Genomic DNA, 8,675 nt, shown 5'->3' on the forward strand with positions numbered 1-8,675 from the left:
CCCAAATCATACTTATTTTGCATAGGAGATACCATGGTCATGAAGATTGTTCTCCAGGGTGAGGTTAATACATTGCATTCTGGGTATGCTGACTCCTATGATTTCCCCAAATGTGGGAAACTCGACTGCATTATTTGTGGTAGTGGGGGACTGTGTTTGTTCTTTCCTCTGGTCAGCTCTGGTAAAAGTCAGATTTATTTGTCTCAGATCTTCCTCTAGCCTTGTTCTTCTTTCGAGAGTTTCCTTGTGCTGCCTCGGTTGGATCTCCTTCACTTGACAGGGGGGTGCCCGAGCAGCGACCCTCCCCAGCTCTATCCCAAATCTTACTTACCTGCCAGGTAAGATACTATGATCATGAAGGTGCTTCTCCCAGGGCAAGGCTCACCCATTGCACTCTGGGTGTGCTGCTCCTGCGGTTTCCCCAAATGTTGGACACTTGACTGCATAATTTGTGTTTCCCCTGGTCGGCTCTCGTATAATTCAGATCTCTTTGTCTCAGGTCTCTCTCCAGCCTAGTTTGCTGTCTGTTTCCACTTCTCTTTTCTTGAGCCGCTCCCTTCTATGCCCTTGCGCACTATCCTGACTTCTCCCGTCTGCTTACTTTGTGCCTTCCAACGCACAATGCAAACTACAGGTAGTGCTGCAGGGCCCACGCCCTTTTACTTGCCTTACAGAGCAGCTCTGGAGCTGTTACAGTGCCCAGCTGCTGCAAGAAATCAGCTTGAATGCTTCAGGGGCTGGGGCATAGCCAACATGAGCCCCACACCGAAGGAGGGTGGAGGTGTTTAATGCGAACTAGGGGTCATCCAAGCGCCGCAAAAGGCCGCCATGCCCTGCACGCCCCTTTTCTCTTTTCATATGCAGACGAGGGTTGAAGCCAACTTTGACCCACTGCTTGGATGACATCACCATATGCAAATCCATCTGCTGCATGCCTTCCCCCGGGAATGCTTGCACTAGTTGTTGCATTTGGTTTGTTGTTTGGGGATGCTTCAGTATTAGGCAGCCTTCTGCCCTACCATGTTCATCTGAAAATATGTGTTCTCCCTGCAGTTGTTGTCCCCAGATGAGAGTTCCCTTGTGCTGCCTCAGTTGAATCTCCTTTACTTGACAGAGATGTGCCTGAGCAGCGGCCCTCCCCAGCCCTATCCAAAATCATACTTATTTTGCATAGGAGATACCATTTTCATGAAGATTGTTCTCCCAGGGTGAGGTTCATTCATTGCATTCTGGGTATGCTGACCCCTGTGATTTCCCCAAATGTGGGAAACTCGACTGCATTATATGTGGTAATGGGGGACTGTGTTTGTGCTTTCCTCTGGTCAGCTCTGGTAAAAGTCAGATTTATTTGTCTCAGATTTTCCTCTAGCCTTGTTCTTCTTTCGAGAGTTCCCTTGTGCTGCCTCAGTTGGATCTCCTTCACTTGACAGGGGGGTGCCCGAGCAGCGACCCTCCCCAGCTCTAGCCCAACTCCTACTTACCTGCCAGGTGAGATACTATGATCATGAAGGTGCTTCTCCCAGGGCAAGGCTCACCCATTGCACTCTGGGTGTGCTGCTCCTGTGATTTCCCCAAATGTGGGAAACTTGACTGCATAATTTGTGTTTCCCCTGGTCGGCTCTCGTATAATTCAGATCTCTTTGTCTCAGGTCTCTCTCCAGCCTAGTTTGCTGTCTGTTTCCACTTCTCTTTTCTTGAGCCGCTCCCTTCTATGCCCTTGCGCACTATCCTGACTTCTCCCGTCTGCTTACTTTGTGCCTTCCAACGCACAATGCAAACTACAGGTAGTGCTGCAGGGCCCACGCCCTTTTACTTGCCTTACAGAGCAGCTCTGGAGCTGTTACAGTGCCCAGCTGCTGCAAGAAATCAGCTTGAATGCTTCAGGGGCTGGGGCATAGCCAACATGAGCCCCACACCGAAGGAGGGTGGAGGTGTTTAATGCGAACTAGGGGTCATCCAAGCGCCGCAAAAGGCCGCCATGCCCTGCACGCCCCTTTTCTCTTTTCATATGCAGACGAGGGTTGAAGCCAACTTTGACCCACTGCTTGGATGACATCACCATATGCAAATCCATCTGCTGCAGGCCTTCCCCCAGGAATGCTTGCACTAGTTGTTGCATTTGGTTTGTTGTTTGGGGGTGCTTCAGTATTAGGCAGCCTTCTGCCCTACCATGTTCATCTGAAAATATGTGTTCTCCCTGCAGTTGTTGTCCCCAGATGAGAGTTCCCTTGTGCTGCCTCAGTTGAATCTCCTTTACTTGACAGAGATGTGCCTGAGCAGCGGCCCTCCCCAGCCCTATCCCAAATCATACTTATTTTGCATAGGAGATACCATGGTCATGAAGATTGTTCTCCCAGGGTGAGGTTAATACATTGCATTCTGGGTATGCTGACTCCTATGATTTCCCCAAATGTGGGAAACTCGACTGCATTATTTGTGGTAGTGGGGGACTGTGTTTGTTCTTTCCTCTGGTCAGCTCTGGTAAAAGTCAGATTTATTTGTCTCAGATCTTCCTCTAGCCTTGTTCTTCTTTCGAGAGTTTCCTTGTGCTGCCTCGGTTGGATCTCCTTCACTTGACAGGGGGGTGCCCGAGCAGCGACCCTCCCCAGCTCTATCCCAAATCTTACTTACCTGCCAGGTGAGATACTATGATCATGAAGGTGCTTCTCCCAGGGCAAGGCTCACCCATTGCACTCTGGGTGTGCTGCTCCTGCGATTTCCCCAAATGTGGGAAACTTGACTGCATAATTTGTGTTTCCCCAGGTCGGCTCTCGTATAATTCAGATCTCTTTGTCTCAGGTCTCTCTCCAGCCTAGTTTGCTGTCTGTTTCCACTTCTCTTTTCTTGAGCCGCTCCCTTCTATGCCCTTGCGCACTATCCTGACTTCTCCCGTCTGCTTAATTTGTGCCTTCCAACGCACAATGCGAACTACAGGTAGTGCTGCAGGGCCCACACCCTTTTACTTGCCTTACAGATCAGCTCTGGAGCTGTTACAGTGCCCAGCTGCTGCAAGAAATCAGCTTGAATGCTTCAGGGGCTGGGGCATAGCCAACATGAGCCCCACACCGAAGGAGGGTGGAGGTGTTTAATGCGAACTAGGTGTCTTCCAAGCGCCGCAAAAGGCTGCCATGCCCTGCACGCCCCTTTTCTCTTTTCATATGCAGACGAGGGTTGAAGCCATCTTTGACCCACTGCTTGGATGACATCACCATATGCAAATCCATCTGCTGTAGGCCTTCCCCCAGGAATGCTTGCACAAGTTGTTGCATTTGGTTTGTTGTTTGGGGGTGCTTCATTATTAGGCAACCTTCTGCCCTCCCATGTTCATCTGAAAATATGTGTTCTCCCTGGAGTTGTTGTCCCCAGCTGAGAGTTCCCTTGTGCTGCCTCAGTTGAATCTCCTTTACTTGACAGAGATGTGCCTGAGCAGCGGCCCTCCCCAGCCCTATCCCAAATCATACTTATTTTGCATAGGAGATACCATGGTCATGAAGATTGTTCTCCCAGGGTGAGGTTCAGTCATTGCACTCTGGGTATGCTGACCCCTGTGATTTCCCCAAATGTGGGAAACTCGACTGCATTATTTGTGGTAGTGGGGGACTGTGTTTGTGCTTTCCTCTGGTCAGCTCTGGTAAAAGTCAGATTTCTTTGTCTCAGATCTTGCTCTAGCCTTGTTCTTCTTTCGAGAGTTTCCTTGTGCTGCCTCAGTTGGATCTCTTTCACTTGACAGGGGGGTGCCCGAGCAGTGACCCTCCCCAGCTCTAGCCCAACTCCTACTTACCTGCCAGGTGAGATACTATGATCATGAAGGTGCTTCTCCCAGGGCAAGGCTCACCCATTGCACTCTGGGTGTGCTGCTCCTGCGATTTCCCCAAATGTGGGACACTTGACTGCATAATTTGTGTTTCCTCTGGTCAGCTCTCGTATAATTCAGATCTTTTTGTATCATGTCTCTCTCCAGCCTAGTTTGCTGTCTGTTTCCACTTCTCTTTTCTTGAGCCGTTCCCTTCTATGCCCTTGCGCATTATCCTGACTTCTCCCGTCTGCTTAATTTGTGCCTTCCAACGCACAATGCAAACTACAGGTAGTGCTGCAGGGCCCACACCCTTTTACTTGCCTTACAGAGCAGCTCTGGAGCTGTTACAGTGCCCAGCTGCTGCAAGAAATCAGCTTGAATGCTTCAGGGGCTGGGGCATAGCCAACATGAGCCCCACACCGAAGGAGGGTGGAGCTGTTTAATGCGAACTAGGGGTCATCCAAGCGCCGCAAAAGGCCGCCATGCCCTGCATACCCCTTTTCTCTTTTCATATGCAGACGAGTGTTTAAGCCAACTTTGACCCACTGCTTGGATGACATCACCATATGCAAATCCATCTGCTGCAGGCCTTCCCCCAGGAATGCTTACACTAGTTGTTGCATTTGGTTTGTTGTTTGGGGGTGCTTCAGTATTAGGCGGCCTTCTGCCCTCCCATGTTCATCTGAAAATATGTGTTCTCCCTGCAGTTGTTGTCCCCAGATGAGAGTTCCCTTGTGCTGCCTCAGTTGAATCTCCTACTCTTGACAGAGATGTGCCTGAGCAGCGGCCCTCCCCAGCCCTATCCCAAATCATACTTATTTTGCATAGGAGATACCATGGTCATGAAGATTGTTCTCCCAGGGTGAGGTTCATTCATTGCATTCTGGGTATGCTGACCCCTATGATTTCCCCAAATGTGGGAAACTCGACTGCATTATTTGTGGTAGTGGGGGACTGTGTTTGTGCTTTCCTCTGGTCAGCTCTGGTAAAAGTTAGATTTCTTTGTCTCAGATCTTCCTCTAGCCTTGTTCTTCTTTCGAGAGTTCCCTTGTGCTGTCTCAGTTGGATCTCCTTCACTTGACAGGGGGGTGCCCGAGCAGCGACCCTCCCCAGCTCTAGCCCAACTCCTGCTTACCTGCCAGGTGAGATACTATGATCATGAAGTTGCTTCTCCCAGGGCAAGGCTCACCCATTGCACTCTGGGTGTGCTGCTCCTCTGATTTCCCCAAATGTGGGACACTTGACTGCATAATTTGTGTTTCCTCTGGTCGGCTCTCGTATAATTTAGATCTCTTTGTCTCAGGTCTCTCTCCAGCCTAGTTTGCTGTCTGTTTCCACTTCTCTTTTATTGAGCCGCTCCCTTCTATGCCCTTGCGCACTATCCTGACTTCTCCCGTCTGCTTACTTTGTGCCTTCCAACGCACAATGCGAACTACAGGTAGTGCTGCAGGTCCCACACCCTTTTATTTGCCTTACAGAGCAGCTCTGGAGCTGTTACAGTGCCCAGCTGCTGCAAGAAATCAGCTTGAATGCTTCAGGGGCTGGGGCATAGCCAACATGAGCCCCACACCGAAGGAGGGTGGAGGTGTTTAATGCGAACTAGGGGTCATCCAAGCGCCGCAAAAGGCCGCCATGCCCTGCACTCCCCTTTTCTCTTTTCATATGCAGACGAGGGTTGAAGCCAACTTTGACCCACTGCTTGGATGACATCACCATATGCAAATCCATCTGCTGCAGGCCTTCCCCCAGGAATGCTTGCCTAGTTGTTGCATTTGGTTTGTTGTTTGGGGGTGCTTCAGTATTAGGCAGCCTTCTGCCCTCCCATGTTCATCTGAAAATATGTGTTCTCCCTGCAGTTGTTGTCCCCAGATGAGAGTTCCCTTGTGCTGCCTCAGTTGAATCTCCTTTACTTGACAGAGATGTGCCTGAGCAGCGGCCCTCCCCAGCCCTATCCCAAATCATACTTATTTTGCATAGGAGATACCATGGTCATGAAGATTGTTCTCCCAGGGTGAGGTTCATTCATTGCATTCTGGGTATGCTGACCCCTATGATTTCCCCAAATGTGGGAAACTCAACTGCATTATTTGTGGTAGTGGGGGACTGTGTTTGTTCTTTCCTCTGGTCAGCTCTGGTAAAAGTCAGATTTATTTGTCTCAGATCTTCCTCTAGCCTTGTTCATCTTTCGAGAGTTTCCTTGTGCTGCCTCAGTTGGATCTCCTTCACTTGACAGGGGGGTGCCCGAGCAGCGACCCTCCCCAGCTCTAGCCCAACTCCTACTTACCTTCCAGGTGAGATACTATGATCATGCAGTTGCTTCTCCCAGGGCAAGGCTCACCCAATGCACTCTGGGTGTGCTGCTCCTGCGATTTCCCCAAATGTGGGAAACTTGACTGCATAATTTGTGTTTCCCCTGGTCGGCTCTCGTATAATTCAGATCTCTTTGTCTCAGGTCTCTCTCCAGCCTAGTTTGCTGTCTGTTTCCACTTCTCTTTTCTTGAGCCGCTCCCTTCTATGCCCTTGCGCACTATCCTGACTTCTCCCGTATGCTTAATTTGTGCCTTCCAACACACAATGCGAACTACAGGTAGTGCTGCAGGGCCCACACCCTTTTACTTGCCTTACAGAGCAGCTCTGGAGCTGTTACAGTGCCCAGCTGCTGCAAGAAATCAGCTTGAATGCTTCAGGGGCTGGGGCATAGCCAACATGAGCCCCACACCGAAGGAGGGTGGAGGTGTTTAATGCGAACTAGGGGTCATCCAAGCGCCGCAAAAGGCCGCTATGCCCTGCATACCCCTTTTCTCTTTTCATATGCAGACGAGGGTTCCAGCCAACTTTGGCCCACTGCTTGGATGACATCACCGTATGCAAATCCGTCTTCTGCAGACCTTCCCCCAGGAATGCTTGTACTAGTTGTTGCATTTGGTTTGTTGTTTGGGGGTTCTTCAGTATTAGGCAGCCTTCTGCCCTCCCATGTTCATCTGAAAATATGTGTTCTCCCTGCAGTTGTTGTCCCCAGATGAGAGTTCCCTTGTGCTGCCTCAGTTGAATCTCCTTTACTTGACAGAGATGTGCCTGAGCAGCGGCCCTCCCCAGCCCTATCCCAAATCATACTTATTTTGCATAGGAGATACCATGGTCATGAAGATTGTTCTCCCAGGGTGAGGTTCATTCATTGCATTCTGGGTATGCTGACACCTGTGATTTCCCCAAATGTGGGAAACTCGACTGCATTATTTGTGGTAGTGGGGGACTGTGTTTGTGCTTTCCTCTGGTCAGCTCTGGTTAAAGTCAGATTTCTTTGTCTCAGATCTTCCTCTAGCCTTGTTCTTCTTTCGAGAGTTCCCTTGTGCTGCCTCAGTTGGATCTCCTTCACTTGACAGGGGGGTGCCCGAGCAGCGACCCTCCCCAGCTCTAGCCCAACTCCTACTTACCTGCCAGGTGATATACTATGATCAGGAAGGTGCTTCTCCCAGGGCAAGGCTCACCCATTGCACTCTGGGTGTGCTGATCCTGCGATTTCCCCAAATGTGGGAAACTTGACTGCATAATTTGTGTTTCCCCTGGTCGGCTCTCGTATAATTCAGATCTCTTTGTCTCAGGTCTCTCTCCAGCCTAGTTTGCTGTCTGTTTCCACTTCTCTTTTCTTGAGCCGCTCCCTTCTATGCCCTTGCGCACTATCCTGACTTCTCCCGTCTGCTTATTTTGTGCCTTCCAACGCACAATGCGAACTACAGGTAGTGCTGCAAGGCCCACACCCTTTTACTTGCCTTACAGACCAGCTCTGGAGCTGTTACAGTGCCCAACTGCTGCAAGAAATCAGCTTGAATGCTTCAGGGGCTGGGGCATAGCCAACATGAGCCCCACACCGAAGGAGGGTGGAGGTGTTTAATGCGAACTAGGGGTCATCCAATTGCCGCAAAAGGCCGCCATGCCCTGCACGCCCCTTTTCTCTTTTCATATGCAGACGAGGGTTGAAGCCAACTTTGACCCACTGCTTGGATGACATCACCATATGCAAATCCATCTGCTGCAGGCCTTCCCCCAGGAATGCTTGCACTAGTTGTTGCATTTGGTTTGTTGTTTGGGGGTGCTTCAGTATTAGGCAGCCTTCTGCCCTCCCATGTTCATCTGAAAATATGTGTTCTCTCTGCAGTTGTTGTCCCCAGATGAGAGTTCCCTTGTGCTGCCTCAGTTGAATCTCCTTTACTTGACAGAGATGTGCCTGAGCAGCGGCCCTCCCCAGCCCTATCCCAAATCATACTTATTTTGCATAGGAGATACCATGGTCATGAAGATTGTTCTCCCAGGGTGAGGTTCATTCATTGCATTCTGGGTATGCTGACCCCTGTGATTTCCCCAAATGTGGGAAACTCGACTGCATTATTTGTGGTAGTGGGGGACTGTGTTTGTGCTTTCTTCTGGTCAGCTCTTGTAAAAGTCAGATTTCTTTGTATCAGATCTTCCTCTAGCCTTGTTCTTCTTCGAGAGTTCCCTTGTGCTGCCTCAGTTGGATCTCCTTCACTTGACAGGGGGGTGCCCGAGCAGCGACCCTCCCCAGCTCTAGCCCAACTCCTACTTACCTGCCAGGTGAGATACTATTAAGTTGATTTTTGAAAGAAAACAATACTGTCAATATACTATTAAAACAAATTTAAATGGTAAAAGTTATTGTACTTTAAGTAAAAATAAAAGAGCTAAAATATCAATCCCAGTTTTGGATTACTTTAATTAACAAAAAAAATGCATATAGCAGAGGATAGTTTCAATCTGCCTACCTCTGGGTTATGGGCCCAGCATGCTTCCATTGCAGTACTCTGCTGCACATGTAAGTGCAAGAGATCCTGAAGCACTCACTCATCATGGGAAAGTACCAATG

The 8,675-nt window shown here is 49.7% G+C and overlaps 14 non-coding genes and 1 pseudogene across 14 annotated transcripts; all 15 read left to right on the top strand.

Moving 5' to 3' along the window:
* The first annotated feature begins 8 nt into the window (after positions 1-8).
* Positions 9-171, top strand: LOC135010299 (U1 spliceosomal RNA). Its single transcript, XR_010209707.1, has one exon. It is a non-coding gene; the product is annotated as a U1 spliceosomal RNA (small nuclear RNA).
* Positions 172-323: 152 nt separating this feature from the next.
* On the top strand, positions 324-486 carry LOC135010306 (U1 spliceosomal RNA). Its single transcript, XR_010209713.1, has one exon. It is a non-coding gene; the product is annotated as a U1 spliceosomal RNA (small nuclear RNA).
* A 671-nt stretch (positions 487-1,157) lies between these two features.
* Positions 1,158-1,321, top strand: LOC135010298 (U1 spliceosomal RNA). Its single transcript, XR_010209706.1, has one exon. It is a non-coding gene; the product is annotated as a U1 spliceosomal RNA (small nuclear RNA).
* Positions 1,322-1,473: 152 nt separating this feature from the next.
* Positions 1,474-1,636, top strand: LOC135010302 (U1 spliceosomal RNA). The gene has a single exon (XR_010209709.1). It is a non-coding gene; the product is annotated as a U1 spliceosomal RNA (small nuclear RNA).
* Positions 1,637-2,307: 671 nt separating this feature from the next.
* LOC135010297 (U1 spliceosomal RNA) lies at positions 2,308-2,471 on the top strand. The gene has a single exon (XR_010209705.1). It is a non-coding gene; the product is annotated as a U1 spliceosomal RNA (small nuclear RNA).
* Positions 2,472-2,623: 152 nt separating this feature from the next.
* LOC135010301 (U1 spliceosomal RNA) lies at positions 2,624-2,775 on the top strand (annotated as a pseudogene).
* Positions 2,776-3,457: 682 nt separating this feature from the next.
* Positions 3,458-3,621, top strand: LOC135010291 (U1 spliceosomal RNA). The gene has a single exon (XR_010209700.1). It is a non-coding gene; the product is annotated as a U1 spliceosomal RNA (small nuclear RNA).
* A 152-nt stretch (positions 3,622-3,773) lies between these two features.
* Positions 3,774-3,936, top strand: LOC135010300 (U1 spliceosomal RNA). The gene has a single exon (XR_010209708.1). It is a non-coding gene; the product is annotated as a U1 spliceosomal RNA (small nuclear RNA).
* Positions 3,937-4,607: 671 nt separating this feature from the next.
* On the top strand, positions 4,608-4,771 carry LOC135010292 (U1 spliceosomal RNA). Its single transcript, XR_010209701.1, has one exon. It is a non-coding gene; the product is annotated as a U1 spliceosomal RNA (small nuclear RNA).
* Positions 4,772-4,923: 152 nt separating this feature from the next.
* LOC135010304 (U1 spliceosomal RNA) lies at positions 4,924-5,086 on the top strand. Its single transcript, XR_010209711.1, has one exon. It is a non-coding gene; the product is annotated as a U1 spliceosomal RNA (small nuclear RNA).
* A 670-nt stretch (positions 5,087-5,756) lies between these two features.
* LOC135010294 (U1 spliceosomal RNA) lies at positions 5,757-5,920 on the top strand. The gene has a single exon (XR_010209702.1). It is a non-coding gene; the product is annotated as a U1 spliceosomal RNA (small nuclear RNA).
* A 152-nt stretch (positions 5,921-6,072) lies between these two features.
* On the top strand, positions 6,073-6,235 carry LOC135010305 (U1 spliceosomal RNA). The gene has a single exon (XR_010209712.1). It is a non-coding gene; the product is annotated as a U1 spliceosomal RNA (small nuclear RNA).
* A 671-nt stretch (positions 6,236-6,906) lies between these two features.
* LOC135010296 (U1 spliceosomal RNA) lies at positions 6,907-7,070 on the top strand. The gene has a single exon (XR_010209704.1). It is a non-coding gene; the product is annotated as a U1 spliceosomal RNA (small nuclear RNA).
* A 152-nt stretch (positions 7,071-7,222) lies between these two features.
* Positions 7,223-7,385, top strand: LOC135010303 (U1 spliceosomal RNA). Its single transcript, XR_010209710.1, has one exon. It is a non-coding gene; the product is annotated as a U1 spliceosomal RNA (small nuclear RNA).
* A 671-nt stretch (positions 7,386-8,056) lies between these two features.
* On the top strand, positions 8,057-8,220 carry LOC135010295 (U1 spliceosomal RNA). Its single transcript, XR_010209703.1, has one exon. It is a non-coding gene; the product is annotated as a U1 spliceosomal RNA (small nuclear RNA).
* Positions 8,221-8,675: the final 455 nt, after the last annotated feature.

Source organism: Pseudophryne corroboree, unplaced genomic scaffold (genome assembly GCF_028390025.1).
Source record: "Pseudophryne corroboree isolate aPseCor3 unplaced genomic scaffold, aPseCor3.hap2 scaffold_2323, whole genome shotgun sequence".
Taxonomy (NCBI): domain Eukaryota; kingdom Metazoa; phylum Chordata; class Amphibia; order Anura; family Myobatrachidae; genus Pseudophryne; species Pseudophryne corroboree.